The following is a 15,965-nucleotide window of genomic DNA, read 5'->3' as shown; positions in this document are numbered from 1 at the left end:
GCACAGCATAACTGCCCACTCATCATTACAGGTAACAATCCCACCCCGTGGTCTGACCACCACATCATCACCTTTAGCATCCTCACCACTAGCTCCCCTGCTGCCCCCTTGCCTCAACCGCTCCCACCTTGCCTCGCCAGAAGCTCCCGCCAGCTCACTAAGGAAAGGCTACTGCCCTTCCTCCAAGGCCCAGCCTTCAGACCACCTTTTTCATCAGACCCAGAAACACTCGCAACAACCTATGATACTGCCATCAAAGCAGCTATCAACTCCATTGCCCCTCTCAAACCACGCAAATCCAAACCCACTACCCATTCCAACTCTTGGTTCACACCGGAGCTCCTCACACTCCGCAACGAGAAAAAAGCTGCACTCACACAGTGGCAAACGTCCCACTCTGAAAAAGACAAGATGATCTTTAAAGCCTTATCCACCAAATACAAAAAGGCAATCACCCAAGCAAAGGCCAAATCCTTTGAATCCAGAATCTCGGAAGCCCAATCTAGCACCAAAGAAATCTTCGCCATTTTCAGAGAGCTCAAGACACCCACTCCCGCCCCCCAGAATCTCACCAAAGACAAAGACTGGTGTGACAAAATACAAACGGCCATGCAAACCAAATTAAGCCTCCTCAAAAGCAAAATACTAGCCACTAAACAAGCCCTACCCAGTAGGCATATCCCTATCCCATCACCCGCCCCGGATCCCCCCCTACCCTTCTCCTTCAAACCCATCCAAGAAAAAGACATCATCAACATTATGAGGAACATCAAGCCCTCTAACTGCAAAGGTGATGCATGCCCAGCCTCCATTATCAAAGACTGCACGGAAGCGCTAGCGCCCTTCCTAACAGCCTTCGTTAATGCCTCCTTTACCACAGGGAAAGTCCCCGCCTCCCTCAAGGAAGCTTGGGTCCGACCTCTCTTGAAAAAACCAACTCTCGATCCCACCTCCCCCAACAACTACAGACCTATCACCACTGTCCCATTCCTCCTCAAAATATTGGACAAAGCAGCCTACTTGCAGGTCCAGCATTTCATTGAAGAGAACAAACTCCTTGGACTCCGCCAATCTGGCTTCCGCCCTAGACATGGGACCGAAACCGCCCTACTTGACTTGAAGAACCAAATGGACGATGCTAGAGACATGGGTAAACCAGCACTTCTCCTACTCCTTGACCTATCCGCGGCATTCGACCTCGTGGATCATGGCGTCCTATGCCACCACCTTTCCTCCACTGCCAAATTCTCCCCAGAGGCCACAGCTTGGATCATCTCCTTCTTACAAGACAGAACCATGCAAGTATTCTCTGACCTAGCCGCCGCATCCCCAACTACTATACTTTGTGGTGTACCCCAAGGCTCCTGTCTCTCCCCCACCCTATACAACATCTTCACACGACCCCTCTTCCTCATCCTCGACGCTATGGGCATCTCATACACCAACTACGCCGACGACACCCAGATCCTCCTCACTCTCACAGGTAACTATGACACCGACTCCCTGACCCTAAACAACCTCTACAACACCATCCAAGCCTGGATGGCTGACAACGGACTATGCCTCAACTCTGACAAGACGGAACTCCTCCTGGTAGGTTCCCCCGACACGCTAAAAAACCTAGATGTCCAATTTAGCCACTTCACCATTGACTCCATTAAAATCCCGGTCTCCGATTCTGTCAAAACTCTGGGAGTCTATCTGGACTCCAGCCTATCCATGGATAGACAAGTCAACGCAATAGCATCCGCAGCTGCATATCATGCTAAACTTATCAACGCAATCAGGCCCTTTCTATCCAAAGAGAACTGCACCAACATAGCCAGAGCCATCACCGGCTCCAGGCTAGACTACTGCAATGTACTCTTTCTAGGAACCTCCAACAAAAACTTAGTGAGACTACAAGTAATACAGAACAATGCTCTCCGGGCAGCCCAAGGCATTGCTAAAAGAGAACACATCTCTGAAGCCAGAAAACTAGCCCACTGGCTCCCAATAAAGGAAAGGATCGTATTCAAAGCCCTGACACTGACCCACAAGTGCATTCACTTCACTGCTCATGCTTACCTTTCTCAAAGGATCCACCCCGTCTCCACCACCAGGCCAACCAGATCCCCGTACACCAACATGCTCTCTGTGCCACTAGTAAAAAGAGTAAAAGCGGGTGGATCCAGCTTCCCCTACCTCGCGCCCACCCTCTGGAATGCCCTACCTCCCACCATCCGTGGCGAGGACTCCCTCACCACCTTCCGCAAAACACTGAAAACTACCCTCTTCACATAAGGACCGACACATCAGCACAAATACTTATCATTTATGTTTGTAATTTACGCCCAAATGCAATATTTGTAACAACAGTATGATTTCCTGTACTACTCATAATGTGTCAACAATCGCTATCATATGTACCATGTAACTAAGTTATTGCAAGTAACAGCGCCTCAATGCCCCTGGGCTGCTTGCGCGCTATATAAATTTAAATAAATAAATAAATAAATGGAGAAGTGTGTAAGAACAGAGAAATGTGTAGAGTAGATGAATGCATAGAACAGACTAGTGGGTAGTGCGGACGAGTGCATGGAGCAAATGAGCGCCTAAATAGCGGAGGGGTGCGTAAGAGCGGGTAGTGCGTAGAGCAGATGAGTGCGTAGAGCATGCGATGGCACAAAGCTGACAAATACCTAGAGTGGACGAGTGCATAGGGCGGAGGACTGTGTAGGGCGGATGACTGCGTAGATCGGATGACTGCGTAGAGCAGACAAGTGCATAGAGCAGACGAGTGTGTAGAGCAGATGAGTGCGTAGAACATGTAGAACGGATGAGTGCCTAGAGCGAATGAATGCGTAGAACGGACGGAACAGGTGAAGTATGTGGATGGAATTGGGTGATGTATGTAGATAGAACGAGTGATGTATGTGAATAGAACGGGTGACGTATGTGCATGGAACGGGTGACGTATGTGGATGAAACAGGTGAAATATGTGGATGGAACGGATGAAATATGTGGATGGAACGGATGAAATATGTGGATGGAACGGATGAAGTATGTGGAAGGTACTGGTGTAATATGTGAATGGAACTGGTGTAATATGTGAATGGGCGTAAGCAAAGGGTGAGTCCCAATTTTTTGTTACAGGGGGCTAGACTAGGGACTGGTTATGGAGTGTCAAACACGCAAAAAAACAAGCTCAATTACCCCTCTTTTAGTCCACCTCGGACTTGGGTCTGGGAAAAGAAGATAAGGATAGATTATCTATTTTATCTATCTGAGAGACACATAGAACAAATGTTATTTTCAAAAGAGTAAGCAGAATGCAAAACACATTTTTAATCACATCAATTTAGTAACACAAAAAACATGGTGGGTGCTTTCCACAAGACACCTCACAAGTTTAAGACACATTCAAAGAACTCAGAGATTAAAAAGTCCAGCAAAAACACATTATTTCTACTGTTGTAACAGATCACCTTGCTAAACTGTTTTCAAAATGTTGGTTATCTCACACAATATTTTAGAGGAACGAACTAAATATACACAGCGTGGCAGTTCTAATGCTGTAGGGGAGAGACACATAGATTGTGGTGTCTACAGGATGTCTACAAATGTTTCGGCCCACAGATTTACATCAACACCATCCCTGGTGTTCTGCTGTTCTAGTTATGGCCCTCTTCAGGACAGTATATTGCTTCTAGGGTGACATAGAAGTTCACAGAAACAAATCCCCGGGTTTTTCACAGTTTTTCAAGTATTATAAAGAATGGAAAAACAGAATTTGTGTTAGTGCTAGGTCTATAGAAGTACATGATTAAAAACTCTTTTGATAGAGGTTCGTGTGTATTTGGTCTCTTTTGTTGCCCATCATTCAACTTTTCACTGACCTTTATAGACTCTTGTGGTTGGACTAAAGATCGATTACTGTAGCAGAGGAAATGAAGGATCACTTTCTCTTTGTGCGTTACGATACGCAACTTAAACAATCACATTTTCGGCTTGTGACAGGCATCATGCAGTTGTTGTTTCCTTTAGTCAAGGGGTTTCCTTTTTTTCCGTTTCCCGGACCTTTTTATGAGAAAGGATCATATATGTAATAATGGAATATATCCTTGGGTAAAGGGGAACACAAGTCATCTGACATGTGTACTGACCTGGTGCTTGCTTCTTAGGCCGTTTGTTTCTAAAGTTGGTGCCAGATGGACAAATAGCCTGCACGCGTAACCAGTGTACGGCTTTGCAATTCAATGTTCTTTCTTTCGTGGTCCGTCTCGCCCACCGGCCTGGGGGGACAAAGGTGAGAGGGACGTTAGTAGAACTCTAACTTCATTACTTGTGAGAGTTACATGCATTTGTCAAAAGCAAAAGGAAGGGGGCATGTGGCTCTTTCAATGCCTCGGTTCTCCCCACTTTCTGGGATCATGATCATTTACCTTGTGGTCAGTTCCAATGGGTTCGGTGATCCTTCGGTTCACAGCGGCTTCTTGCTGTCTGCGCGTGAGAGGAATGATTCGTCTTTCGCGATGCCGCAGCAAGTTATTTTTCTGTTCTGTGTTCGCGTGTCACGTGACTACACGTAAACGCGTCTGGTCTGCATTTCACTTTAGATTTGGTGTGCGTCTGGTCCCTGCGGCCATCTTGAGATGGCATCAGTTTGTCTGTTGAGTGATAGTTAAACAATGCTTAGAAAAAAATACTTAGAAAAAATACTTAGAAAAAAATATCCCATTCAACCGCTGAGTTTAAGCATTTTTTTACTGTGTCAAAATCGAAAATCCATTTCTGTTCACATTTACGTAGTGCCAGATCTCTAACTCTTCCTCTCTTTGAAACGCCTAGAACAAAGAGGTTACCCTAAGAAACAAAGAAATATGGCATACAAAAGAGCGAAAAATAGAAATCGAGAAACATGCCTAAACCCACCGAACAAAACAACTTTGGAAAAGCTGACATGTGTCACGACCTTTAGCCCTATCAGCCACGACTTACGGAAACTGTTTCTAAAAAACTGGCACATTATAAAAACAGAAGACTTCAACCCAGCCGCCCTGAGATTTGCCTTCAAAAGACAAAAAAACCTAAGAGACAATCTTGTCCATACGTACCCACAGGCAACCAAGAAAGTGGGTGCACAAAAAACACTTTGCAATCTACCACCTGTTATGGGGCATTTTATATGCCACCACTGTTCTGTCTGTTCATTAACAAAAAACTTGCAAAGTGTTGATCTGAAAGGAAGAACATGGCAACTTAAATCTTTTACAAATTGCAGCTCCCAATGGGTAGTATATGCAATCCAGTGCCCGTGCCAACTTCTTTACATCGGCAAAACAAAAAGAAATATAAAAACACGCATAGTGGAACATCGAACCAACATCAGAAATCATACACCGAACAAACCCCTGGCTGCTCACTATCTCAGTCTGAAACACAAACCATGTGAAATATTCTGGTTCATTATCCAAACAGTCCAGATCTCAAAGAGAGGAGGAGATAGAGATCCGGCACTACGTAAATGTGAACAGAAATGGATTTTTCGATTTGGACACAGTAAAAAATGGCTTAAACTCAGCGGTTGAATGGGGTATTTTTTTCTAAGTATTTTTTCGAAGTATTTTTTTCCAAGCATTGTTTAACTATCACTCAACAGACAAACTGATGCCATCTCAAGATGGCCACAGGGACCAGACGCACACCAAATCTAAAGTGAAACGCAGAACAGATGCGTTTACGTTTAGTCACGTGACACGCGAACACGGAACAGAAAAATAACTTGCTGCAGCATCGCGAAAGACAAATCATTCCTCTTGCGCGCAGACAGCAAGAAGCCGCTGTGAACCGAAGGATCACCAAACCCATTGGAACTGACCACAAGGTAAATCCACTTCGAAAATAGTACATTGATGATCCCAGAAAGTGGGGAGAACCGAGGCATTGAAAGAGCCACATGCCCCCTCCCTTTTGCTTTCGACAAATGCATGTAACTCTCAAAAGTAATGAAGTTAGAGTTCTACTAACGTCCCTCCCACCTTTGTCCCCCCAGGCCGGTGGGCGAGACGGACCACGAAAGAAAAAACATTGAATTGCAAAGCCGTACTCTGGTTACGCGTGCAGGCTATTTGTCCATCCGGCACCAACTTTAGAAACAAACAGCCTAAGAAGCACCAGGTCAGTACACATGTCAGATGACTTGTGTTCCCCTTTACCCTAGGATATATTCCATTATTACATATATGATCCTTTCTCATAAATAGGTCCAGAAAACGGAAAAAAAGGAAACCCCTTGACTAAAGGAAACAACAACGGCATGATGCCTGTCACAAGCCGAAAATTTGATCGTTTAAGTTGCGTATCGTAACGCACAAAGAGAAAGTGATCCTTCATTTCCTCTGCTACAGTAATCGATCTTTAGTCCAACCACAAGAGTCTATAAAGGTCAGTGAAAAGATGAATGATGGGCAACAAAAGAGCCCAAATACACACAAACCTCTATCAAAAGAGTTTTTAATCATGTACTTCTGTAGACCTAGCACTAACACAAATTCTGTTTTTCCATTCTTTATAGTACCTGAAAAACTGTGAAAAACCCGGGGATTTGTTTCTGTGAACTTCTATGTCACCCTAGAAGCAATATACTGTCCTGAAGAGGGCCATAACTAGAACAGCAGAACACCAGGGATGGTGTTGATGTAAATCTGTGGGCCTAAACATATGTAGACATCCTGTAGACACCACAATCTATGTGTCTCTCCCCTACAGCATTAGAACTGCCACGCTGTGTATATTTAGTTCATTCCCCTAAAATATTGTGTGAGATAACCAACATTTTGAAAACAGTTTAGCAAGGTGATCTGTTACAACAGTAGGAAAAATGTGTTTTTGCTGGACTTTTTAATATCTGAATTCTTTGAATGTGTTTTAAACTTGGGAGGTGTCTTGTGGAAAGCACCCACCATGTTTTTTGTGTTACTAAATTGATGCGACTAAAAATGTGTTTTGCATTCTGCTTACTCTTTTGAAAATAACATTTGTTCTATGTGTCTCTAGATAAAATAGATAATCTATCCTTATCTCCTTTTCCCAGACCCAAGTCTGAGGTGGACTAAAAGAGGGGAAATTGAGCTTGTTTTTTTGCGTGTTTGACACGTAATATGTGAATGGTACTGGTCTAATATGCGAATGGTACTGGTATAATATGTGAATGGTACGAGGAATATGTGGATAGTACGGGTGAAATACGTGGATGGAGTGCATAAAACAACTTAGAAATACACAGAACGGATTGGAGTGCGTGGAACACACTGGAGTGCATGGAGCGGACAGGAGTGAGTGGAGCGGACGGGAGTGCGTGGAGCAGACGGGAGTGCGTGGAGCAGACGGGAGTGCGTGGAGCAGATGGGAGTGCATGGAGGGGACGGGAGTGATTGGAGCGGACGGGAGTGCATGGAATTGCGCGACTGACATGGAATGGTTTGGAATGCATGGAATGGTTTGGAAGAGCATGTAACCCATCATATCACATCACCACGCTTACTCTCTTCTTTACACCACCACTCAACTAGAACACAGAGATACTATGACACCATTCGGTATAGCTGTTCTCATACCAAACATCTGCCTCATATTCCCCATCACTCTAACTAAACACCGCTGGTTACACACCCCCGGTCAGGCGTTCTCCTCAGGCCTAACGCAGCCACAAACGATCTGGATAAATCCTGCCAGAACGAACACATACTACTGATCTCTCAACCACCACACCTACCGCTAAGAAGCAGCTACTACACGAATGCCACACCAGCTGCACACATATCCGGTGCTCACATGCACCTTGACTCTCTCCTCTCTCTCTACTGACTTGAACTTCGGTTCCCAAGGGCGTTCAACCTACCAGCTCCTTCAGACCATATCAATGGTACATAAGGCGCTATATAAATTCAAAATAACATAACATAACATCATCTGTGTGATCCTCCGTCTGAGGCCTAACACATAGTCCCCCACTTGCTTGGCAGGACCTGGATGGGTGGCTTCCAAACCTTCTCTGATGAAGGCAAAGGGCCCTCTCACAGGATGTCCAAAGAAAAGCTCAAAAGGGCTGAAACCAACACCCTCTTGAAGCACTTCTCTGTAAGCAAAGAGCAGGCATGGTAGGAGGAGATCCCATTTCCTCCTCAGGGGCTCTTCCAAAGCACCCAGCATGCCCTTGAGAGTTTTATTCAATCTCTCAACCAGACCATTGGTCTGGGGATGGTAGTAGCTGGAGAAACTATATGTTACTCTGCACTCCTTCCACATCGCTTGCATGTAACTCGACATGAAGTTGGATTCTCTGTCAGAGACCACCTCTTTAGGGAATCCATCCCTGGTAAAAATGCCCAGGAGTGCCCTGGCAACCATCTTGGCTGTAATGGGCCGAAGGGGTATAGCCTCAGGGTACCTGGTGGCATAATCAAACAGGACCAGGATGAACCGACGCCCACCTGATGTGGGAGGGTCAAGGGGACCGACAATGTTGATGCCAACCCTCTCAAATGGTGTGCCAACCACTGGCAAAGGTTGCAGTGGGGCAATGACATTGCCTCCAGTCTTGCCAGACAACTGACAAGTGTGGCAGGTCCGGCAGTGGGACTCCACTTCTACACCCATCTGGGGCCAGTAGAAATGGGCAGAGAGCCTTTGCTTAGACTTCTTGGTCCCAAGATGACCAGCTAAGGGCGCCTCATGCACCAACTACAGGCACCAGGTTCAGGCTTAGTGGGCTCACTACAAAGGAGCTCACCGTCCCATAAAATCCTGAACGACCTAGGCACTTCACCTTGTGCCTGGGCCTGGGCTTGTTTTCTTAGATCCTCGAGAGAGTGGCACTCTCTCTGACCCTTACCGAAGTCTCCCCGAGGGGAATGAAGGTCATTGAAGGCATTGAAGGTCAGGGTGAACCTCCGGGTTGAGTACCTCTCCCGTAGGAGGGTCTTCTGACTCTTCTCCCTCAGGTGTTGAGTCTCGGGTTAACACTGGACTCAGCCCGTCCGGAGCCTGAAACCCAGTGGGTGCTGCAGAAGCAGCAGGAAGAGAAGGAGCCCCCTTCGCAGAGGTGGTCTTCTTACTCTTCCGTCTTGCCTTGGGTCTCCCCTTTGTCTTTGGTGCCTGACTAGCAGTCAGACCCGGTGCGTCCTGTGATCTAGTGACTGCAGCAGCAGTCAGGGGCAGACCATCAGAGATCAACCCCAACTCCACTAGATCATTCCCCAATAAAATGTTAGCAGGTACGTTGTCCGGAACCAGGACGGGAAGCTTTGCTGTCTTGTCTGCAATCGTGATGGTGTCTAAGGCAACAGGAGATGCCTTGGGAGGCCCACCAGCTAACCAGGTAGTTCTCAGAGGAGCACCTACATAGTCCTCTAGCATAAGCAGGGTCCTGTCCACCACTGTCATACTTGCCCCAGTGTCTCTCAAACCAGTAGAAAGCTGGTCATTCAGGATGACACTTCTGCGTACTGGTCCCAGGCCCAAAGGGACACTAGGGAAATCTCTGCAGGAGCACCAAATGTGATTCCGGCAGTGGAGGGGAGGACAGTGGCCTCCGCCTCAGGCATGAAGTAAGGGTAGGTCAGGCTGACAGCCTGGACTCCAAGTGCCTTACCTTTACACTTGGAGTCACCCTTCTTGTGGTTCAGGGCCCCATAATCCCAACAGGTTCCAGGAATGGGGGGTATGGTACTGGATCCACTAGGAGCATGCTTTACTGCAGGTGGCTTACTACTCTTATTCCCACTACTCTTATTCTCACCTGCAGTGAGAGTGCACCTTGACGACGAGTGTTTGTTGCTGCAAAGAGTCAGTGAAGAACTTTAGCCCAGCAACGGGGTCGGGTCGTCGGCGTCTGGCATCCGCGAACAGGACGGGACCACGGCTGGCTTCAGTAGCTTTGTCGGCGTCTCTGAGGTCTTCTGGTGGCGGGAAACCCACCGGTGCATTTTCCTCAGTCGTCGGCGGCCTTGACTTTCTCCGGCAGGACAAAAGCAGTCGACAATGATGAGCAAGGGAGTCCTTGGATCAAATGTTCTTAGGCAAAGGAGCACTGTGGCTCCGGTCAGTGCCGGCGGTCGTCAACGGTGATGGACTTCAATGTCCGGGCGCGTCTCTTCATGATTCCGTGGCGGTCCCCGTCTCCGGTCGGCAGACTTTCGTAGGTCTGTCTACCAGGGAGCTTTGGCAAAGATCATCTGGTGCACGATGGTCCCTCGTAGCTCGTGAAGAGGTCTTCTAGCCAGGTCCTCTCTTGGGTCAGTTCCTTGAAGGCACAGCAGCTTTCATATTAGTGAAGGACAGCAGCAGCAGCAGTTCTTCTTCTTCCAGTGGGCTTCAAAGTTAAGCATCAGTTTCAAATTCACCTTCTGAACAATTTCTAGCAGTGAGAGGCCCCCAGATATAATGTTGATCTTCCATTCACTCTGCTGGTTCACACTCAGGCAACCAATCATTCAGAAGGGCATTCAGGCAGTCAGGTAGCCAATCGGACGCACCGTACATTCAGGCCATTCTTCTCCATCCAGACATTCACAACACAGAATGTGGATTCGGACAAGCCCTCTGCCATTCAGCACTACACACTGCATTCATACCAGTTTCGGGCAGGTCTGTCTCAGTCATTGTGTCAAACACCAGATACTTGACACCCATAACACAGAATGCGTATTCGTCACACACTCCATTCACCCAGGTCCCACCCCACGGGCGTACCTACAACATACAGTCAATGTGAAGGCTCCAGCCAGTGTGGCCTGTACTTCCCCACAATACCATATATGGAACTTCCACCAAACAGCCAGTCAGGGGGAAGGGACAGAGTCAGTGCTTCCCAGGACTTCAGGAAAACTAAGGTAACAGGCAATAGAAAGCAAGAGGCCACAGGGGCCATCTTGTTTCCTATCAGGAATCCACTGATTCCAATGACAGGGCCTGGGCATCCCAAAACGGAGGACACTCAGGGCACCTGACAATTCAGCACAGAGCTGCCACCCGCCCGTACCCTGCTCTGTGGGCCACACACAGGTGCCCAAACACATACACTAGGAGTACAGGGTCGTACTCCCACCCATGGGTGCCATAAGCATATCCCAAGGTTCTGTTCACCAAACCAAATACAGGAAGAGCCACACTGCCAGGAGTCCCACATGAACTCCTGTGCAGAAACAAGACAGAACATACATGATAAGGCAATAAAGGACAAGGATACGGAGGCCCTGTCCCTCCGGTGCATTTCCAGCATCACAGTGGGGAGGGAATACCTTGCCATGCTGAGACTGGGGAATCAATGGCAGACTCCCATGTAAGTAGGTATGTAAGGGGGCATTCCTATTATCCCTTATTATGAAGTCCAAGGCTTCCAGTGCCACGGGCCCTAGTGGGCTCTGTAATCTGAAATAAAAGGGCGGTCCTAAGTGGTGGGCGCAGGTTCCATCTACTCTATTTAGCCAGATATGTGATTCTGGGCTCATCTCCCCCAAATAGAAGTCTTCCATCCTTATCCCAGTCCACAAAAAGGGCCCTCGTAACAATCCTTCCAATTTTAGGTTACTCGCTATGCTGGACTGTAGTTCCAAACTTTTTGCCAGTTTCCTATTGGAGCTCCTTACTTCTTTGGTCAGGGAAAAGGGTCTGATGAGTTGCCAACAGACAGGTTTTAGCAAGGGCTACGGGACTTTACCCTGGAGTGTTTCTATACCTTGAGCTCCATTAATACCATACAGGGCTTGAAACAAGGGCTCCCGCTGGCCCCTTCATTATACAATCTATATTTATCAAAACGTCCTGCAATCCTGAGCAGAACGGAGAATCACCCCCCGCGATAAGGAAACATCAGCCTCCCTTGTTTATTATATGCAGATGACACAGGAATCCTAGCCCGTACCCCACGAGGAGTGCACAAATCCCTTAACGCCCTACATATTTTTGTCTCAGAACATGGCTTACTGACTAACGCAGCTAAAACAAAAAATAATGACATGTTGGAGGGGAGATTACGGTGCAGCTGCATTTGTCTGAAGGCTGGGGGGAGTAAAGCTGGAACATGTAACTGATTATTGATATCTGGGAATATCTTCCAGACCATGCCTGTCTTGGCAGGAACTTGGTACTGATATAACACACAGGGCATGGGTCAAATGGCTGTCCCTCAAAAGAATCATTGATTCTCAGGGAGGGGGTTCATTGGAGGTCAAGATCATGGCCTACAGGGTTTCGGACATTCTGAGTATTCTCCACGCTCTCAAGGTGTTCCCATTAGGGGCAGTGGGCTGGCTCCCTAGGCTGGAAGCAAAAATCCTCCGCTCACTACTTGGGGTTTCAAGGAGCGTTCCGGTGTAGGCAATACGGTTGGCGTTGGGTCTCTCTTCCTTTACTAACACTTTGGAAGTTAGCAGCCATTACATTTTGGGCCAAGATGTATTATGATAATCCAGAGGGCCCCTCTTTACTAGGACAGGTGGTGGCACACGCAGAGAGATTTTCAAAGAGCACTTGGTATAGTGATCTTGACAGACTGGCTAAACAATGTTTGGTGGAGATGGGCATAGACAGGGTTCCGGAGACATGGTTGGATTTTTACTTATGTAGGATTGAGAGGAAACTCACCCATCTGGATGCGGTCCTGTCTTTAGACCATCTAGCTGGCCTTCGTAAATTCAAAGTCTACTCCCATCAGGCCTTCACACTTGGTACCCCAAAATCTTACCTGACAAAATTATGTCTCCCAAAACTAATGAGATTCATCACAGAAATTTGCCTCCAAACCCTCCCCATATTTGAAAACACAGGTGCTTGGGTTGGGGTTACCAAAGTTGAAAGACGAGCAAATAGAGACCACTAGCCACATTCTGACCCAGTGTTGGGTCTTGAGCTCAGACTACCACAAGGCCTATAGCGAAATTTGTAGACACACCTCTGATGAATTCTGGGCTACAATATTTGGTGCTTAAGCACTGACATCAGTAGCATCAGCCTAATATGTTTGACAGAGGGCGGTGAAGAAACACGATCTTGGCTCCACAGGCACCTGTGGTTGACCTTGTTCTTTAAAGGGAGATGTTCAATTTAAATTACATTACTACCTGCCGGGGGGGCAGCTTCTCAGCCAATGAGGAGGCTCGGAACGGGGGGATTACCAGTGGTAATGCCCCTGCTATGAGCTGCCTCACTGCTGGAGGTTGCCATCTTCCACCACTGGAGAACGAGGTAAGTGTGGTCTTCCTCCTCTTCCCTCCTCCTCCCCCAACTACAAAATTCCCTCCACATACCCCCCACCCCCACTTGCCTTCTTTTTAGTCCATTTCGGGAGTGGGTACGCTGAGGACACTTCTGTCTCCAGCGTGTCCGCTCCCGATCTCCGACAGGCCGTCATGGAAAGGAAGAAGGGACTACACGTAGGCCCCTCTTCCTTTCCATGGTGGCCATTTTTTGTTTACTTTTTTAATGGGTGCCATGGGAAGAGAGAAGGGACTACGTGTAGTCCCTTCTCCCGTGTCCATGGCAACCATTTTGTTTGTTTACTTTTTTCAATAGCCGCCATGGAAAGGGAAAATGGATTTCATTTTCCCTTCCCTGCGGCAATTTTTTGACATTTTCTTTTTTCTGTTCCGAAATGCAGAGTGTTTTTGAACAGAAAAGAAATGCTTTTAGTACCCCAGTCTTATGGGCTGGGGTGCTAATAGCAAGCATTACCACTTCAACGAATGCCCCAGGGCCTTCGTTAAGGCCCGGCCTTTAAGTATGGTCCCCCGGGGCATTACCTGACGTGGTAATGCCGCACCTGCTCGGAGCCTATTGCTTAAATAATTCTAGTTGAAGGCCTAAAGTTCATCCCCTGACGCTTCCCTAAGATAACTATGCTCATCTTCTGTTATCCATGTAATGTGATGTATGATGAATGTATGATGAATTAAGGTTGTTTTAGATGATATGTATTTATTCTTTTTTGATGTATTTGCTATTTATGGAATAGTGTCAAATGGTTTTAAATGTAACCATAGGCAGAAAGAATTAAACAAATATAACTCTATGATGGGAAAGTCTGAGTTCTGCAATTTCACCCTCCGTTAGAGTTCGGAAAAAGTGCACAGACTTTCAGCTGTTTAGAGGGTTGAGAATTGATGACTGAGGTTTCATTTTACACGGGCAATGTTTGGAATAACGGGAGCCACCTGAGGAAGATCTTTTATGAACGAAACATGTGCATGTCATGGCTGTAATTATAACACGTCACCATATGATGAATTCTAAAAAATATTGGTGATAAAAGAATGAAACAGACTTGATGAAGAAACATCTTCCAAAGGTTACAAATTGGATACAAGTGGTTAAATGTTTTTTTTTAACTGGAGGGTGTTCTACTCTGTATGTAAACCCATCTCAATACACAGAAGGGTTGACTGCTGTTTTCTTATCGCAATTTAAGCCCTGGACCGGGATACACGTGTGAGATACTAATTAAAAGTGATGAAACTAGTTCTGCTCCTGTTTCTACACAAGACTGTGTAGAGCATTGCCAGATCTGTGCATGACTTGGACCTTCTGTCCTGTAGAGAATCCATCTTTCTCCATGTCTACAGCTCTAAGAGGTTCTCTCTCTGGTATCTTTTTCTCTCTTTGCTTGAGAGACCTGTTTTTGTTAACTCTGCTTCCTATCTTCGAGTAGCATTTCATTTAAGACCGCCTCTCCTTAATAACACTTCCTTTCTCACTTTCATTTACTGTCCTGTGGGATCTGCTGTCAAGAGGTTTCAGATGCCACTGTCTTGAGATGGAGGCTGTGGGAGCCCTTAATCAGAAGCAGCGGGCATGCATGCCTTGCTTTTCTGAGCTCCTCTCAGTTGCCAGCAGCCACATACCTTCGGTGCATGGTCCTTTTATGATGCAGGGTAAACAAAATATATCAATTTTGATCTAGTCTGATAGAATGATACATTGTTTGTGGATTGTTTCAATAAACAAGATATTGATACTCACAATACTTGACTCACATTTTCTTTCTCCCCTTTCTACCCCACCATCTCATGCGTCAGGTACTTCTTTAGATCTTATCTATAATTCTTCTCTTTCTACAACTCTTGTGTCGGTTTATCTCTCTGAGCATCATCTTCAATTTTTCCATCACCTTCAGTATCTGACCCTCCCTCGTCCATTACATTTTATCGTAGATGGGATTTGCACACTTTCAAACTCCTTTGTTTGTTTCATCATGTATTGCCACTCTTCGCTCTCACACCTCCTTTGCTACCTTATCTGCTGATGAGGCTGCTACTACTTTGTCATCTTCTCTTACTTCTTCACTGGATGCTCTCTATCCAAAATCAACATTCTATCCCTCTTGCAAACTCCCTCAACCCTGGATTTCCTCTCATCTTTGCGTGATGCGACATGTACTCCATTGCTTTTAGAGACGCTGGCGCAAGTCCAGGTCAGAGGGGGATCCTTTGTCTTATTCTTCCTACTATGTTCTTTATGATGGCCTTCTGATCTATGCCAAACGTTCCTAATATTCTGATCTTTTATATACTCAATCAAATCACCCTAAATGTTTATTTCATACTCTTTCAAGTCTTCTTTCTCCTGCCACTCCTGATCATTCTAGTACTTCTACTTTATCTGCTACTGAACTTGCTTTATTTTTCTCCTAAAATGTGGCTTATCTCTGTGCCACCATTTCTACTACTGATACCCATGTTCCTCCATTTGCTCTAACACAAATATCTCCTGTTTTTCTCATATCTCGAACGATGAGACTTCCCTCTTGGTAATTCGGGCTCATCCTACTGCCTCTCGGCTTGAAGCTATTCCCTCAGTGCTCATTCCTAAAAATCTACCCTTCTCTTGTCTCCTATTTAACTTCCTTTTTCAATATTTCTCTTTCAACTTGTTTTTCCCTCTTCTTTTAAACACACCTCTATTCTTCCTATTAAAAAAAACCTTCCTC

This window comes from Ambystoma mexicanum, chromosome 6p, assembly GCF_040938575.1.
Source record: "Ambystoma mexicanum isolate Mex_15411 chromosome 6p, UKY_AmexF1_1, whole genome shotgun sequence".
NCBI lineage: Eukaryota > Metazoa > Chordata > Amphibia > Caudata > Ambystomatidae > Ambystoma > Ambystoma mexicanum.
This window is presented reverse-complemented; position numbering follows the sequence as displayed.